The following is a 16,784-nucleotide window of genomic DNA, read 5'->3' on the forward strand; positions in this document are numbered from 1 at the left end:
GTTGCTCCCAATATTTCATCCCTATTTTGATTCAGACAGACAGAGGCCAAACCCATCTTATGATTTGGTCAAGTCTCATTTTAGTCGGGTTTCATGGAGGGTTTCTCTCCACAAGGTGAATTGCATTTTCTCATGATACCATCCCCAGTCTGCTTCATTAACTACTTTCCCTACCCGTGAAGTCTTCCTCTCATCTGACACGAACGTGATGATTTTCCCCTTTGTCATGAGAACTGCCCACTGCCTGGATATCCCAAAATGCATCGGACTCCCTGTTTCCAGGAGCCACCTTTAAAAAGTCATTTTACTCTTGGATTGTGAATCCGAAACTGGCCTGGACATGGCAGAGGGGGTAAACCTGGGGCCGCACTTTGTGGCCAAGCCCCTGGTCCTGGTGTATGACATGGTGCATGAGAGGGACATTATCTTCCTCCAGGGCTGGCAGGGGAAGCTATGACACTAGACCCTTCGAGCTTGGTCTGAGGCTGACCCCTGGGTCAGTGACGTGCCAGCTTTCTGGGTGAATGCCCAGCAGTGTAGGAAGGAGGTCAGTGATCTTCTCCCCTCTACCAGGGTATGTGGCACCATCTGCAATTTATGACCTCACCCTCACTCTCTCTGTTACTGCACCCACCTCCCACCAAGGCTCATGTTCTCCCACTCTCAGTGAATGCAGCATCTTCTCTCAGTCTCTCTCTAATCTCTTCTCTGCCCCTCTGCCCAACTCTGCCTGGTGTCTGTGCTGCCCACTCACTCACTCAGAACACCTCGACACCTTTCCCCCAGCTGTGCCAGCACTAACAGCTGTACCAACCACTTCAATTTCCCTAAGCTTTCTTTCTAATTCTCACATTCCGGAAGGAACCATCCCATACTTGGGCACAAAGAGTGAAGAGGGATATGGGATCGCCAGCATCTGCAGACCTCACTGTCTCCTCTTTATCAGATGAGCCAATGGAGTGAAGAATGGCAGATGGAGTTTAATGTAGATCAATGTGAGGTGCTTCATTTTGGAAAAGCAAATCTTTGCAGGACTTATACACTTAATGGTTTAGTCCTAGGGAGTGTTGCTGAACAAAGAGATCTGGAGTGCATGTTCATAGTTCCTTGAAAATAGAGTGGCAGGTAGATAGGATAGTGAAGAATATATTTGGTATGCTTTCCTTTATTGGTCAGAGTATCGAGTATAAGAGTTGGCAGGTCATCTTGTGGTTGTACAGGACATTGGTTAGGCCACTTTTGGAATATTGCGTGCGATTCTAGTCTCATTCCTATCGGAAGAAATTTGTGAAACTTCAAAGGGTTCAGAAATTATTTACAATAATGTTGCAAGGATTGGAGGATTTGAGCTACAGGAAGATGCTAATCAACTGGGCTGTTTTCCCTGGAGTGCCAGAGGCTGAGGGGTGACCTTATAGAGGTTTATAAAGTCAGCAGGGGCATGGATAAGAAAAACAGACAAGGTCATTTCCCTGAGGTGGGAGAGTCCAGAACTAGAGGGCATAGGTCCAGGGCGGAGAGGTGAAAGATTTGAAAGGGACCTAAGGGGCAACGTTATCACACAGAGGTTCTTGTATGGATGGAATCAACTGACAGAGGAAATGGTGAAACCTGGTACAATGACAGCATTTAAAAGGCATCTGGATGGGTACATGAATAGGAAGGGTTTAGTGGGATATGTGCTGGTAAATGGAACCAGATTGATTATGATATCTTGTCGGCGTGGCCGAATTGGACCAAGGGGTCTGTTTGAGCTGAAAAGTGTGTTGCTGGAAAAGCTCAGCAGGTCAGGCAGCATCCAAGGAGCAGGAGAATCGACGTTTTGGGCATAAGCCCTTCTTCAGGAGGTCTGTTTCTCTGTTGTACATCTCTCCTGCTCTCATTGATTCCCACTGTCCATTTACAGCCTGACATTTCAGTCTGTGTCCCCTGTTTAGCTTGGTCAGTTCTCCTCTCAAATTCATGTAATTGGCTTTGTTTCTGATGCTCGGGTGTGCTTTATGGTCACTTGAAAACCTGATAATCTCTTTGAATTCCACTATATCGCAATCTCTTGGAGGATCTCTGTGTGACATCACTCCTTCACTCATCTTCATCACCAAATGGTCGATCTGAAATAGTGACATCCCGAGCCATTTGCACAATATGTTATTCAAAGAAACACTGACAAAGACATTCAAAGAGGAGCTCGGATAATATCACTCTTGCCAGGGTGACTGTCCCAGATCATGCAAAGATTGAAGTCTCCCAAAATTATCATAATGCCTTTGTACAAATTCCATTGAATTTCTGTTTAATGCAGGGATGAACAATGAAATGCTGCTGGCAGCCTAAAGAAAAGGTTCATCTGCTCGTGTTTGTGACACATGGGACCCAGGATTCACACTCAGGCTGATTCAGCCACATCATGTGAGGCCACATGCTTTCTCTGTAATGCCTTTGTTATTGATTACTGTCAGGGTTACCCATCCTGTACTCCCATTCTGCCCAAGATCCCACAAGGTTGTGTACCGTTGAATATTTCCGTTCCACCTTTTGTTCACCCTGTAACCACATTTCTCTGCTGACTAAATCGCATTTAAATCTGTGTCATATGTCTTTGGCAATTCCAAACGAAACAACATTGTAACTTATTCTTTCCCAGAATGTCCTGTCACAGCCCAATTCACTGATGTACAGTTTTAGTTAAACTCTGTCCCTTCCTGTTCCTTCCTGCTTGTCCTCAGCCACATTCCCATGCTGTTCCGATGAGTCACCATTTCTCTTTGCATTTGGAAAGCTCCTTTCACCTGAACCCTGTCCCTGCATCATCTCTGTCAGGAGAAAGCCCTGTCCATAGACCTGCGACATGATTGGCCAGGACACTGGCCCAAGCAGGGTTGATTTTAATTCACTCGTAGGATATTGCTTCTCTGGCTGGCCAGCATTTCATGCCCACCCCAAACTACCCTTGGCCAAAACCAAACCAAACCCCTCCCATAATCTTGCTGTATATTTGAAACCTACTCCGATGCTGACGACTCTCCCCGTGTGTAAATTGCTCCAGTGTCGATAACATGTCCAATCTCAATAATCTTATCCAGCATCCATACAATAATCCCTATTTCTGTCGTCTTGCACAATACTTACAGTGCCCCTGTCTCTGTAAAATCCTCCAGCCTAGACCAACGTACCTACCTGTGTACCTTCCCCAAGCCCCAGGAGAGCATGAGATCACTGTAACTTTCTGCAGGTCCGATCACACTCCTGCCTCCTGGCCTAAAGCACCACACGACCACAGTAAACTTCTCCCATCCCTACCGAACTCCTTATCCGTAAAAACACCTCCAGATCCTTTTCAAACCACAACAGCACTCCACATCTCTGTTTGCTCCTCCACTCCCTACAGTCCTCTCAGCACCTCAAACATTCTCTCTTTGTGTAATTCTGCAATTTGGGGGAACACAGTGGCTCAGTGGTGAGCAATGGTACCTCACAGCGCCAGGGACCCAGGTTCGATTCCACCGCTGGGTGACTGTCTGTGTGGAGTATGCACATTCTCCCCGTGTCTGTGTGGGTTTCCTGCGAGTGCTCCAGTTTCCTCCCACAGTCCAAAGATGTGCAGGTCAGGTGAATGAGCCATGCTAAATTGCCCATAGTGTTAGCTTCGTTGTCAGAGAGAAGTGGGTCTGGGTGGGGTGCTGTTTGGAAAGTTGGTGTGGACTTGTTGGGCGGAAGTACCTTTTCTCATGCTGTAGGGAATTTCACTAAACTTTCTCTCTGCGTTCCATATTACTGTCCCTAAATATATCCATCTATCCATAATCAGCCCCAACCCCTTCAAACCTCCGAGTCTCTGTGAGCTCCAACATCCCTCCTTAACTGTGTAACCTTTTCCAGTCCTGAAACACTCTGAAAATGTGGACATCCTACAATCCTCCCTATCTGCGTAATCCTCTCAGGACCCTGTAAAACCCCCGATCTGTGGAACCAACTGCAATGCCTGTGACTCTCCCGATCAGTTTCCACAAGACTTACTATCTATGTAACATTCTCCCGTCGCTATCACCCGCCCTGTCAATGTAAGCTCCTCCGGTCCCCCCACCAATCTAATAATCTCCATAACCTTCTCCAGCTCTTACACCCCTATCTGTGTAAACGTTACACTCCCCTACAACCACCCCTAAAGCAGAAACCTCCTCCAGTGTCTGTAATACTCCCTATCTGTGTTTGTGTCTCCAGGATCTACTGCTGTTCCTGTCTCGCTAAGCTCTGACAGATTGTCCAGCTTTCCGGTCCGTATAATTTCCAGAACCTCAGCATCCGACATCAACAAAAGTCTTCATTAACTACAGCCTTCCATATCTCTGTTCGTTCCTCAATTCTATACAACTTCATAATCTCTGTAAATAACACCATTCCATAAAACACTCCCTGTCTGCGTAAACCGCCCCAATCCTGAACTGAGAAGGCTCACTGTCCTTTTGATCACTTGTAGTCACTTCGGATATCCCTGTATCTTTCCTGACTCGATTGAACACAGCTCATCTAATGTTATAATTCCTCGAACTCTTACATTACTCCCCATCTCTGTGATATTCTCCAGTCACTGCAGTTCTCATTCTTTATCTCCAGAACTTCCAATCCCCCGATTGATGTAAGGTTATTGATCCCTTGCAGGATGTTTAATACCTGTAGCTGCCTCCAGCTCCTCAACACATTCTGTCGCTGTAATCTTCTCAGATACTACAGCCACAGCCTGTAATATCTTCCAGTATCTGCAACCCTGTTGATTTTTGTAACCCACTCCAGAACAGCACTCCACATCTCTGTGTAACTGATGGGAATGCTGCAAATCTGCCTTCACTGTCCTCACTAACTCTCTGAACTCCTGCACCCCTACAACCCTCAGTATCTCTGGCCCCTCCAATCCCTACACTTCTACTTGGCTGTGTGAACTGATCCAGCCCCTTCAGCATTCCCTATCTCACTCACTCCTGCAGCTCCAATTATTATCCGTGTTCATGGAATTCTCAGCACCAACAATCTTACATTAACTCCTGCAGCTCCAACTACCACCCCAATCGTTGTAACCTCCAGTCCCTCCAATCCTCCCTCTCTCTATAAATTCCTGCAGCTTCAATTTCACCCCTATCTGTGTAATCTACAATCCTGACAATCCTCCCTTCTTGAGCCACTGCACCAGCCATTGGAACTGTTGTTATCTGTGTACCCTCCAGCAGGCGCTACAACACTCCTCACGTCTGTAACTGCACACAGACAATGCAGCTCTCCCTTTTATATCTGACATCCTCCCCGACTTATAACTCTTATAGTTCCTCACACTATCTCACCTCTTCCATTCCCATCTCTGCTAGAGATCTCTAAAATTTCTTTATTCTTGTTTAAACTTCTGATCACCTAAAATCTCTCCCTTTTTAAATTTGTAACCCATTCTGTTTCTGTAACTCTCCATATAACTGCAATCAATGACAGCACAGGTTCCCTTCCTTAAATCTCTATAATTACAATGGTTGTATGAGTTAACTTGGCACTTTTCATCCTCCTTATCCATCTCAGGAATTCCAATTCCTACATTCTCACTATTTGGAATGCTCCAATTCTCTGCACCGCCTCATGTCCTGAGGGTCCTTGAACACCACCAGTGCTCCAAACGTTTATATTCCCTCCAGTTACTGCACGTCTTCTAACTCTGTAACAACCAACAGTCTCCAGCACCATACAACACTTGTTGACTGTCAATTTGCATTTGTTGAAGTCTACACATTTCTGTAAGCAGCTCAGAAAAAGCCCTTTAGACTCTAAAAAGCTCCGTCATGAACAAGCCACCATCTCTCTATTTCCTTTGCCTTCTTCAGTGTTTGCAACTCTCGCTGTATCTTCCAGTAACGTTTTAGAGTTGTTGCAGGTCTGCCTAACACCCCAGATAAGGTTTTCTATCACATACTGCTCACTCAATCGCTGTAATACCCTCTGCTCTGTCTAATCCTCCTCTTTCCCACTGTCTTCCAGGCACAACAGCGATCCTGTAAGAGAGCAGTGTGGAATGGGATATTATAAATCTCAGCTGAGGCTTGAGGCCTACCATTACCTGGGAGTCACAATGGGAGGGAACCTGAGAGAGAGCAGCACAGAGCGGGAGAATATAAATCACCAAGGATCGAGGCGGACTGAGAATTTGAGTTAAAGAAACAGCAGAGCAGGAGGTTGTAAATCAGTACCGAGTCACAGAGGGAGTGACCGTGTGAGGGAGCAACTTGGAGCAGGAGCTTGAGACTCACTCACACCTTGGAGGTGGAGGCACCAATGTAGGAGGATATAAATCAGCACTGAGGATCGAGGCCTAGTCATGCCTGGGAGTCACAGAGACGGTGACCCTGTGAGGGAGCAGAGTGGAGTGGGAATGGAGCAAGTGAGATAGTGTGAGAACTATAAGAGTTATAAGTCAGGGAGGATGTCAGATATAAAAGGGAGAGCTGCATTGTCTGTATGCAGTTACAGACATGAGGAGGATTACAAGTACCTGCGAGTCACAGAGACGGTGACCTTGTGAGGGAGCAGAGTGAAGTGGGAGCTGGAGGATTACCCATCCGAATAGACACATCACTGTGTGTGCACGTGCCCCTCCCTTGCTCTGTGTTTGCGTGAGTGTGTATGTGTGTGTGTTTGTATGCGTGCGTGTCCCCTCCCTCGCTCTGTGTGTGTGTGTCCCTCCCTCGCTGTGTGTGTGTTTGTGTGTGTGTCCCTCTCTCGCCGTGTGTGTGTGTATGTGTGTGTGTGTCCCTCCCTCGCTGTGTGTGTGTCCCTCCCTCGCTGTATGTGTGTGTCCTCCTCTCGCTGTGTGTGTGTGTCCTCCTCTCGCTGTGTGTGTGTGTCCCTCTCTCGCTGTGTGTGTGTGTCCCTCTCTCGCTGTGTGTGTGTGTGTGTGTCCCTCCCTTGCTGTGTTGTGCGTGTCCCTCCCTCGCTGTGTGTGTATCCCTCCCTCGCTGTGTTTGTGTGTGTCCCTCTCTCGCTGTGTGTGTCCCTCTCTCGCTGTGTGTGTCCCTCCCTTGCTGTGTGTGTGTGTGTGTCCCTCCCTCACTGTATGTGTGTGTGTGTGTCCCTCCCTTGCTGTGTGTGTGTCCCTCCCTTGCTGTGTGTGTGTCCCTCCCTCGGTGTGTGTGTGTGTCCCTCCCTCGCTGTGTGTGTGTGTGTGTGTGTGTGTCGCTCCCTCGCTGTGTGTGTGTGTCCCTCCCTCAGTGTGTGTGTCCCTCCCTCGCTGTGTGTGTGTCCCTCCCTCGTTGTGTGTGTGTGTCCCTCCCTCGCTGTGTGTGTGTGTCCCTCCCTCGCTGCGTGTGTGTCCCTTCCTCGCTGCGTGTGTGTCCCTCCCTCGCTGTGTGTTTGTGTCCCTCCCTCGCTGTGTGTTTGTGTCCCTCCCTCGCTGTGTGTGCATCCCTCCCTCGCTGTGTGTTTGTGTCCCTCCCTCGCTGTGTGTTTGTGTCCCTCCCTCGCTGTGTGTGCATCCCTCCCTCGCTCTGTGAGTATCCCTCCCTCACTGTGTCTGTGTGTGTCCCTCTCTCACTGTGCGTGGGCGTGTCCCTCCCTCGCTGTGTGTGTGTGTCCCTCCCTTGCTGCGTGTGTGTCCCTCCCTCGCTCTGTGTGTGTATCCCTCCCTCACTGTGTGTGTCCCTCCCTCGCTGTGTCTGTGTATCCCTCCCTCACTGTGTGTGTGTTCCTCCCTCACTGTGTGTGTGTCTCTCTCTCGATGTGTGTGTGTGTGTGTGTGTGTGTGTCCCTACCTCGCTGTGTGTGTGCGTGGCCCTCCTGGCTCTGTGTGAGTGTGTGTGTGCATGTGTCCCTCTCGCTTTCTGAGCACGTGTCTCCCCTCGCGGTGTGTGCATGTCCACCTCTTGCTTTTTGAGCACATGTCCCTCCTTGCTGTGTGTGTGCGAGTCCTCTCGCTTTCTGAGCGCGTGTCCCCCACTCACTGTGTGTGTGCGCGCATTTCCCACCCTCGCTGTGTGTGTGTGTCCCTCCCTCGCTGTGAGTAGGCGTGTCCCTCCCTCGCTGTCTGTGTGCATGTGTGCGCACGCACATTCCTCTCTCACTGTGTGTGTGTCCCTCTTCCTATATGTTTGTGTGTGTGGCCCCCTTACTGTCTGTGCATGTCCCCTCTCTCTGTGTGTGCATGCCTCCTTTCATTTTCATGCTCATGCCCACCCCTCGCCGTGTGTGTGCATGTCCCTCCCTCGCTGTGTGTGCGCATGTCCCTCGCTTGCTGTGTGTGTCCCTCCCTCGCTGTATGTGTGCTTGTCCCTCCCTTGCTGTGTGTGAACCTCCCTCACTGTGTGTGCGCATGTCCCTCCCTTGCTCTGTGTTTGTGTGTGTGTGTGTGTGTGTGTGTCCCTCCTTTGCTCTTTGTGTATATCCCCCTCACTGTGTGTGTGCGTGCATCTCCATCGCTGTGTGTCTGCTTGGGCCTTCCTCGCCGCATGTGTGTGTGCGTGTCCCTCCCTCAGTGTGTATGTATGTCCCTCCCTCACTGTGTGTGTGTGTGTGTGCGCGTGTGTGTGTGTGTGTCCCTCCCTCACTGTGTGTGTGTGTGTATGTCCCTACCTCACTGTGTGTGTGTGTGTGTGTGTGTGACCCTCCCTCACTGTGTGTGTGTTGGTCCCTCCCTCGCTGTGTGTGTGCCCCTCCCTCGCTGTGTGTGCATGTCTCCCTCGCTCTGTGTGTACCCCTAGCTCGCTGTGTGTGTCTCCCTCCCTCGCTGTGTCTGTGTGTGTGTCCCTCCCTCACTGTGTGTGCGTCCCTCCCTCACTGTGTGTGTGAGTGTCCCTCCCTCACTGTGTGTGTGTGTCCCTCACTCACTGTGTGTGTGTGTCCCTCTCTCACTGTGTGTGTGTGTGTCACTCCTGCACTGTGTGTGAGTGTGTGTGTGTGTCACTCCTGCACTGTGTGTGTGTCCCTCCCTTGCTGTGCATGTGTGTCCCTCCCTCACTGTTTGTGTGTCCCTCCCTCACTGTGTGTGTGTGCCCCTCCCTCACTGTGTGTGTGTATGTCCCTCCCTCGCTGTGTGTGTGCCCCTCCCTCGCTGTGTGTGTGCCCCTCCCTCGCTGTGTGTGCATGCCTCCCTCGCTCTGTGTGTACCCCTCCCTCACTGTGTGTGTGTCCCTCCCTCGCTGTGTCTGTGTGTGTGTGTCCCTCCCTCACTGTGTGTGTGTCCCTCCCTCACTGTGTGTGTGTGTCCCTCCCTCACTGTGTGTGTGTGTCCCTCCCTCACTGTGTGTGTGTGTCCCTCCCTCGATGTGTGTGTGTCTGTCACTCCTGCACTGTGTGTGTGTGTTCCTCCCTCGCTGTGTGTGCGTGAGCCTCCCTCACTGTACGTGTGTGTGTGTCCCTCCCTCACTGTACTTGTGTGTGTCCCTCCTTCGCTCTGTGTGTGTGTCCCTCCCTCATTGTGTACATGCGAGTACCCCTCTCGCTGAGTGTGTGTGTGTCCCTCCCTTGCTGTTTGCGTGTCCCTCTCTCACTGTGCGTGTATGTCCCTCCCTCGCTGTGCCTGTGCATGTCCCTCCCTCACTGTCTGTATGCGTTTCCCTCCCTCACTGTGTACTTGCGTGCCCCCCTCCCTCGCTGTGTGTGCCCTTCCCTCGTTGTGTGCATAGCATTCTAGTGATATCACTTAGTCTCACTCCATGTGGTATCCCTCACTGTGTGGGTCTAATTGCTGCCTCTGTCAATGTCTCTCACTCTTGCAGCTACTCCAGATCCTGAGCCAACAGAATTCTCCACTCCAGAGGGACACAGCAGCACAGGCCAGGGATGGAGACTGGGATTTTCCAGATCTCTGTGGGACTTAGCGCCATTCTCCATGTGTAATCCTCACTGCACCAAGTACCTTTCTTGGGTGGAAGCGGGGAGTTTCCAATTACAGAGTTCAATAATAAGTTTTTTAAAGAACTATATTGTGGCGCTCGGCTCTTCGTTGTCTGTCTTTAGGAAGAAGGGTCTGTTGACTCAGATACCTCCACTTCAGTTCGACAACCGGGTCATTGGGTCCTGATCAAGACCTGGAAAGATACTAAACTCCACCCGAGCTGGGAGGGACCATTCCTAATTCTCCTGATTACTGGGACAGCTATCATAACTGCTGAGAAAGGATGGAGTCATCACACTCGCGTCAGGCATCCTGTGAACGCCTCATTGGTGGAGTGGCACGCTCATCCTACAGACAACCCTCTGAAAGTTAAGCTGAGAAAGAGGGAATAAACTAAGATAAAAGACTCTTTTAATGTTTGATGATATGTATTGTATTGATTGTAAGGGTTGCGTGGACTCACCTCTGCCTGGCCCCTAAAAGATTAAGATAGGGTGATAGGCAGAGTTCAGAGATGGGTGGGTACTGATATAGTATTATAACGTTAGTAGTACTAACTGTTCAAGGAAACGGGAAAAATCACTTTACTACACTATGCCAAAATTATGCCAAACATGAGAGACTTGCCAACTGTCGGGTCTGTGCAGAAATTCCACACCATGACGAATCTGGAATCCCCACTTCGGTAATACCGCTCACTAAAGAGGAAGTATACGATGTACAACAATTTGACTTGGGCTCAAATAGTCCAAAGTGGGAATATGAAAGGAGTACGTGTAAGTTTGCAGGATGGTTCCCAAGACCAGCCCCGAAAACTCGAGGTGTTATCAATCGCCTCAGAATTTCCCCACTAAAAGGAGCAGTGAATAAGCGTTGCCTCAAAACAAGAAAGGCTGGAGTGGTTGATGATACCTTGCTTATATAGTCCCTCAGCTCTGTATAGAAAAACATGAGCCCAACCCGAGGAAGGTGGGGTTGGAGGGGTGGGGGATAAGACGTAAGACCCAAGAGGTCCCTGAAGGAGAATGTCAGCTGTGGACACTACTCCCAAGCTTTGGCACTACAAGGGCAGGGCTGGAAATACAGAAACTGGCGGCTGCCCTTGAAAATTTAATTAATGATACCGCCGGCAGAATGGGTGAAACTCAATCCCAGATATCGGCCATAACCAACGAAATGATCGCAACATGTCTAACAGCTTTATAGAATCGAATGGCTTTAGACTATCTCTTGGCCAAAAAAGGGGGAACCTGTGCGCTGATTGGTAAGGAATGCTGCACCTTCATCCCAGACATTTCTTCCATAGTGGAAGATAAGGCAGAAATAGTAAAGAAAAAGATAAGCAAGAAAAGATAAATTGCGGATGAATCCAAAAAGGTGAAAGATGGGAATGGAGTGACTGGACACTGACCAGTTGGGGAAAATGGTTAGCTAATTTAGGCATTCATGTATTAATAATAATTGTAGGTTTACTGATAGGATTTAACGTGTTAAAATGGATAATGACTAAGCTGGTAATGTCTTTGGGAGGACAACAATCAATGATGGTAATGACTATAGCTCAAGCGCAAGTAAGACAGTGTGGTAGATTACTCCTAGAGTTTGAGAAAAAAACAGACTTCGAAGGGCAGAAATGACAAGATTGTGAACCTGTACACCTTAGGGTTAAAAGAGAGCAGAAAATAAAAATTGCAAAAACAACAAATGGTAAAAGAAAAGAAATGGGGGAGTTGTTAGAAAGGGGGAAATGTATTGTTTTTGCTGATATAGAAAAAGCATACAGAAAAGAGGTAATGTAGGTATTTAGGGAAGAGTATCTCTACTTTTCAGTGTATAATTGTGGTTAATTAAATACTAACTTTGATGTGTAATTGTTATAGTAAATAAGTTCTTTTTAAAAATTATGTTTTCAGCACAAGGCTGAGATAACCGGAATGCTTGGGCTATACAAAATGATACAAGTTAATGAAATATCCGAGGATGGAATGTACCAGCAGAATTGATACAAAATGTTAAATCAGATCTTGATGTACCTCTGGACAATGGACAAGTGAAAAAGGAACATCAAGACACAAGTTTAGCCTTGTGTCAGCACTTGCAGAGGGGAAGGTTGCCAACTTGGAGAGAAGGGGGCAATAAGCGTGGAGCATAGCTAGGGCTGGGGCAGAAATTAATAAGAAAGATTGGGTAATATAGGAGTCTGGAGAGATGACCTCACGCAACTCAAAGGATTTAGGGCGGCACGGTGGCACAGTGGCACAGTGGTTAGCACTGCTGCCTTACAGCGCCAGAGATCTGGTTTCAATTCCTGCCTCAGGCGACTGACTGTGTGGAGTTTGCACATTCTCCCCGTGTCTGCGTGGGTTTCCTCTGGGTGCTCCGGTTTCCTCCCACAGTCCAAAGATGTGCAGGTCAGGTGAATTGGCCATGCTAAATTGCCCGTAGTGTTAGGTAAGGGGTAGATGTAGGGGAATGGGTGGGTTGCGCTTCGGCGGGTCGGTGTGGACTTGTTGGGCCGAAGGGCCTGTTTCCACACTGTAAGTAATCTAATCTAATCTAATCTTCAATTGCTCTTTGCGTTTGGGGTCCTTTCTTGCAAGATTTTAGAATAAATTGTCTTGTTTCCAGTTTTGGTGGTCTCGTCTAAACTTTATTGATTTTGTTTCTAACATGATCTGGATGGTTTAGAGAACTAGCTGGGCAACAGGAGACATAGAGCAGTAATGGAAGGGAGTTTCTCAAAATGGACAACTGTTCTGTGTGGTGTTTGACAGGGATCCGTGCTGGGACCACTTTTTTTTGTGATGTACTTGCATGATCTGAAGGAAGGTATAGGTGGTCTGATTAGCAAGTTTGCAGATGACACTAAGATTGGTAGAGTAGCAGAAAGTTGAGGGGACTGTCAGAGAACACAGCTGAATGTAGATAGATTGGAGATTTTGGTGGAGAAAGGGCAGATGTGAGGTGATGCATTTTGGAAGATCCAAATCGAGAACGAATTATACAGTAACTGGAAAAAGCCCTGGGGAAAATTGATGTGCAGAGAGATCTGGGTGTTTAGATCCATTGTTCGCTGAAAGTGGCAGGAAGATAGAATGATCAGGAAGGCATACAGCATACTTTCCTTCCTGCATTCTAACAATTTAAGAAGTGGAGAACCACAGACCAACTCGTCACCCACAGGAGGGAACCTGTTGGAATCTATTGCGTACAGGAGTAGGCAGGCCATACTACAATTGTATAGGACTTTGATTCGGCCACATTCAGAATACTGTGGACAGTTCTGGTTGCCACATTACTGAAAGGATCTGGATGTTTTGGAAAGAGGGCAGAGGATTTTCACCAGAATGTTGCCTAGTATGGAGAGAACGACATATAAAGAGAGGTTTGATAGATTAGGATTATTTTCATTAGAAAGACGGAGGTTGAGGGAGGACTTGATTGAGGCTTACAAAATCGTGAGAGATGTAAACAGGGTGGATAGCAAGAAGCTTATTCCCAGAGTGGGGGAGTCAGTTACTAGGGGTCAAGAATTCATGATGATAGGGGAAAAGTTTATTGGGGACATGCTCGAAAAGTTCTTTGCACAGAGGGTTATTGGTGCTGGGATGCGTTGCCAGCGGTGGTGGTAGAGGCGGGGACGAAAGAGTCATTTAATATGTATCCAGACAGATACGTGAATGGGCAGGGAGCAGTGAGATATATAACCTTAGAAAATAAGCGACAGGTATTGACAGAGGATCTGGATTGACACAGGCTTCGAGGGTTGGAGGGCCTGTTCCTGTGCTGTGATTTTCTTTGTTAATTATAAATACTGGCGAAAAGCGTCTGTTGATACTTGAAAGGAAAATGAAATCAAGATCAAATGTGGCACAGCGAATGTGTGGATACGAGAATTTATTGTAGAGAACAGAATAATGACAAGGAGATGAAACAGTGACATTGTGTCTGTCTTCAAAGAGGAAGATCCAGAAAATCTCCCAGAAATACCAAGTCACCATGGGACCTTTGTAACTAAAGACTAAAACCATTCATATACAGTTACGACATAGTATTTGGAAACAGAACTGGGATGAGGATTGATCAGTCTGACAGACCGGATATAATTCAAAGTGAAATTTCAGAGAAAACAGCAATACACATGTTGATTGCAAAAGGGACCACTGTATTTCTCTGTATTCACTTCGGAAGGTTATAAATGCATTCGAATATTTACGAAGGGAAGACGTGGGAGAGTGGAGGACTACAGGCCAGTTAGTTGTCATCCACAGAAGGGAATCTGTTGCAACCTATTGGACACTGAGTAAGTAATAGCGAATTTCAAGAGAGTTGTTCTGTATTGATGAAAGGAAGGTTATAATTTACAATTGTTTTCTTGAAGATATTTCTTGTAGATGTAAACAATGGTGAATCAGTGAATGTGGTACAGTCAGATATTCAGGAGGAGGTTTAATCAGCACACACAGTAAGGTATCAGAAAACATTAAAGCAAAGTGTATTGGGAGGAACATATGCAAACAGGGGAAGGTAGGCATTAGAGAAAACATTGGAGAACATAGGTGGTGGTAGAAGGCTATTTGTGTGACTGCAGCCCGGTGTATGCTGGTGTGCCGCAGGTGTCAGTGCTGTGCCCCGTTAAACGCCTTCATTTAAAGGGAATCCAAATACAGACGATAAAGAATCAAGTAGACTCAAAGTGTCAGTTTGCTCTCCCTTTACGGATACTGTCTGACTAACTGTGATCTCTAGCATGTGTTTCTTTCAGTACAGATTCTGCTTCTGCAGTGATTTGCTCCTGCTAGAAATAAAGACATTCTGCACTAGTAACACAGAGAGTTGGTGAGACTGTACCTGGACTGTACCTGTACAATTTTGATGTCTTGATCGAAGTAAAATATTCTGATCACATATACTGAATGGGCATTCTCCTGATTAATCTCTCAGATGACACGATGGTCTGCTGAGGAGACTTGGTCTGGGATCAAGGCGGGAATCTGTGTGTGAAACTGGAGAACGCTGATTGATTGTTATATGAGAACTTCACGTCTGTTTACTTGGAAAAAGGAGAACGTAGTTACAGAATTCAAGAAGATGGACAGGGAAGCTTGTGAACAGATTGATGTAAGATGTGAGCAGGGATTGATGTATTGGCTGGTATAAAATTGAACTAATCCCCAGGTCCAGATCAGTTACATCTCAGGCTGCTGTTGGAGACTAGGGATGAAAGGCGCTGATACTAATGTTTAAATAGAATCTGGTCACACGAGAGGTGCCCATGGACTGGAGAACACCCTTTATAGGAAGGGTTGTATTGATAGAGCAGGGAATTATAGACCAGTGTGTTTCAGATCAGTGTTAGAGAAAATTTTTCCAAAAATAGTTGGTGGTAGAAGGCTATTTGTGTGACTGGAGAACGGTGTCCCCTGAAGTACCACAATGATCAGCGCTGTGTCCCTTATTGTTTGTGGTATTTATAAATGATGCAGGTGTGACTGTGGAGGGGGAGTGACAGCGTGATAAGTAAGTCTGTGTTTGACGCAAATATTGGCTGGATGTTTGGCAGTGAGGAGGAAGGTCTTATGTTACAGGAAGATACAGATGGAAAGGTCAGTTGGGTGGATCAATGGCAGATGTAACCCTGATAAATATGAGGTGATGCACTTTGGAGGAAGGAACCAGACAGAAGAGTACACAATGAATGAACAGCACACCAGGAAGCTCAGAGGGTGCTTCTCCACACATCTGTGAATGTAACGGGGGAGACAGAAAGGTTACGTAAGAAATCATTGGAAACAGTAGGCATAGCCTTTACTCATTGAGGCATATCTTACAAGAGCTATGTAGCACTTTGGTTTGGCCAAGATGGAATACTATTTGGGGTTGTGGGAGCTACATTGCAGGACGAATGTGATTATTCTGGAGGGGGCACAGAGATTCACCAGGATGTCCCCAAGTATGGAGCATATCAGCTATGGAGAAAGATTTCATAAGCTCCATTTGTTTACTTTGGAGCAGAGAAAGCTGAGGGGAACGTGACTCAGAAGGATAAAATTACGAGGGGCATGTACAGGGTGGATAGACAGCAGCTGTGCCTTTTAGTCAGAGGGCCAAGAAGAGGGGAGCACCCGTTTAAAAAGAAGGATTTGAGGTTGAGCGAGGATTCAGGGATTGTTTTTCACCCAGAGGGTGAGGGGGTCCGAAATGCACCTCCTGAGGTGGGGGAGGAAGGAGGGGGGGGAGAGGAGTGGGGGGAAGGGGGAGGAGGGGGAGGGGGGGAGGGGGAGGAGAGGGGAGGGGGGAAGGGGGGAGGGGGGAGGGGGAGGGGGAGGGGGAGGGGGAGGAGGGGGGAAGGGGAGGAGGGGGGAAGGGGGAGGAGGGGGAGGGGGGAAGGGGGAGGGGGGAAGGGGAGAAGGGGAGGAGGGGGAGGGGGGAAGGGGAGAAGGGGAGGAGGGGGGAGGGGGGAGGGGGGGAACGGGGATGGGGGAAGGGGAGAAGGGGGGGAGGGGGGAAGGGGAGGGGGAGGAGGGGGGAAGGGGGGAAGGGGGGAAGGGGAAGGGGAGGGGACGGAGGGGGGAGGGGGGAGGGGAGGAGGGGGAAGGGGGAGGGTGGAGGGGGGAAGGGGGGGAGGAGGGTGAGGGGGGGTGAGGGGGGGTGAGGGGGGAGGGGGAGGAGGGGGGAGTGGGAGGGGGAGGGGGGTGAGGGGGGGTGAGGGGGGAGGGGGAGGGGGGGTGAGGGGGGTGGGGGGGGTGAGGGTGAGGGGGAGGAGGGGTGAGGGGTGAGAGGGAGGGGTGGGGGGGTGAGGGGGGAGGGGGGGAGGGGGAGGAGGGGTGAGGGGGGAGGGGGAGGGGGGAGGGGGAGGGGTGAGGGGGGAGGGGGAGGGGTGAGGGGGGGGAGGGGGAGGGGGGGGAGGGGGAGGGGGGGGAGG

The sequence above is a fragment of the Chiloscyllium punctatum genome, chromosome 17 (genome assembly GCF_047496795.1).
Source record: "Chiloscyllium punctatum isolate Juve2018m chromosome 17, sChiPun1.3, whole genome shotgun sequence".
Taxonomy (NCBI): Eukaryota; Metazoa; Chordata; class Chondrichthyes; order Orectolobiformes; family Hemiscylliidae; genus Chiloscyllium; species Chiloscyllium punctatum.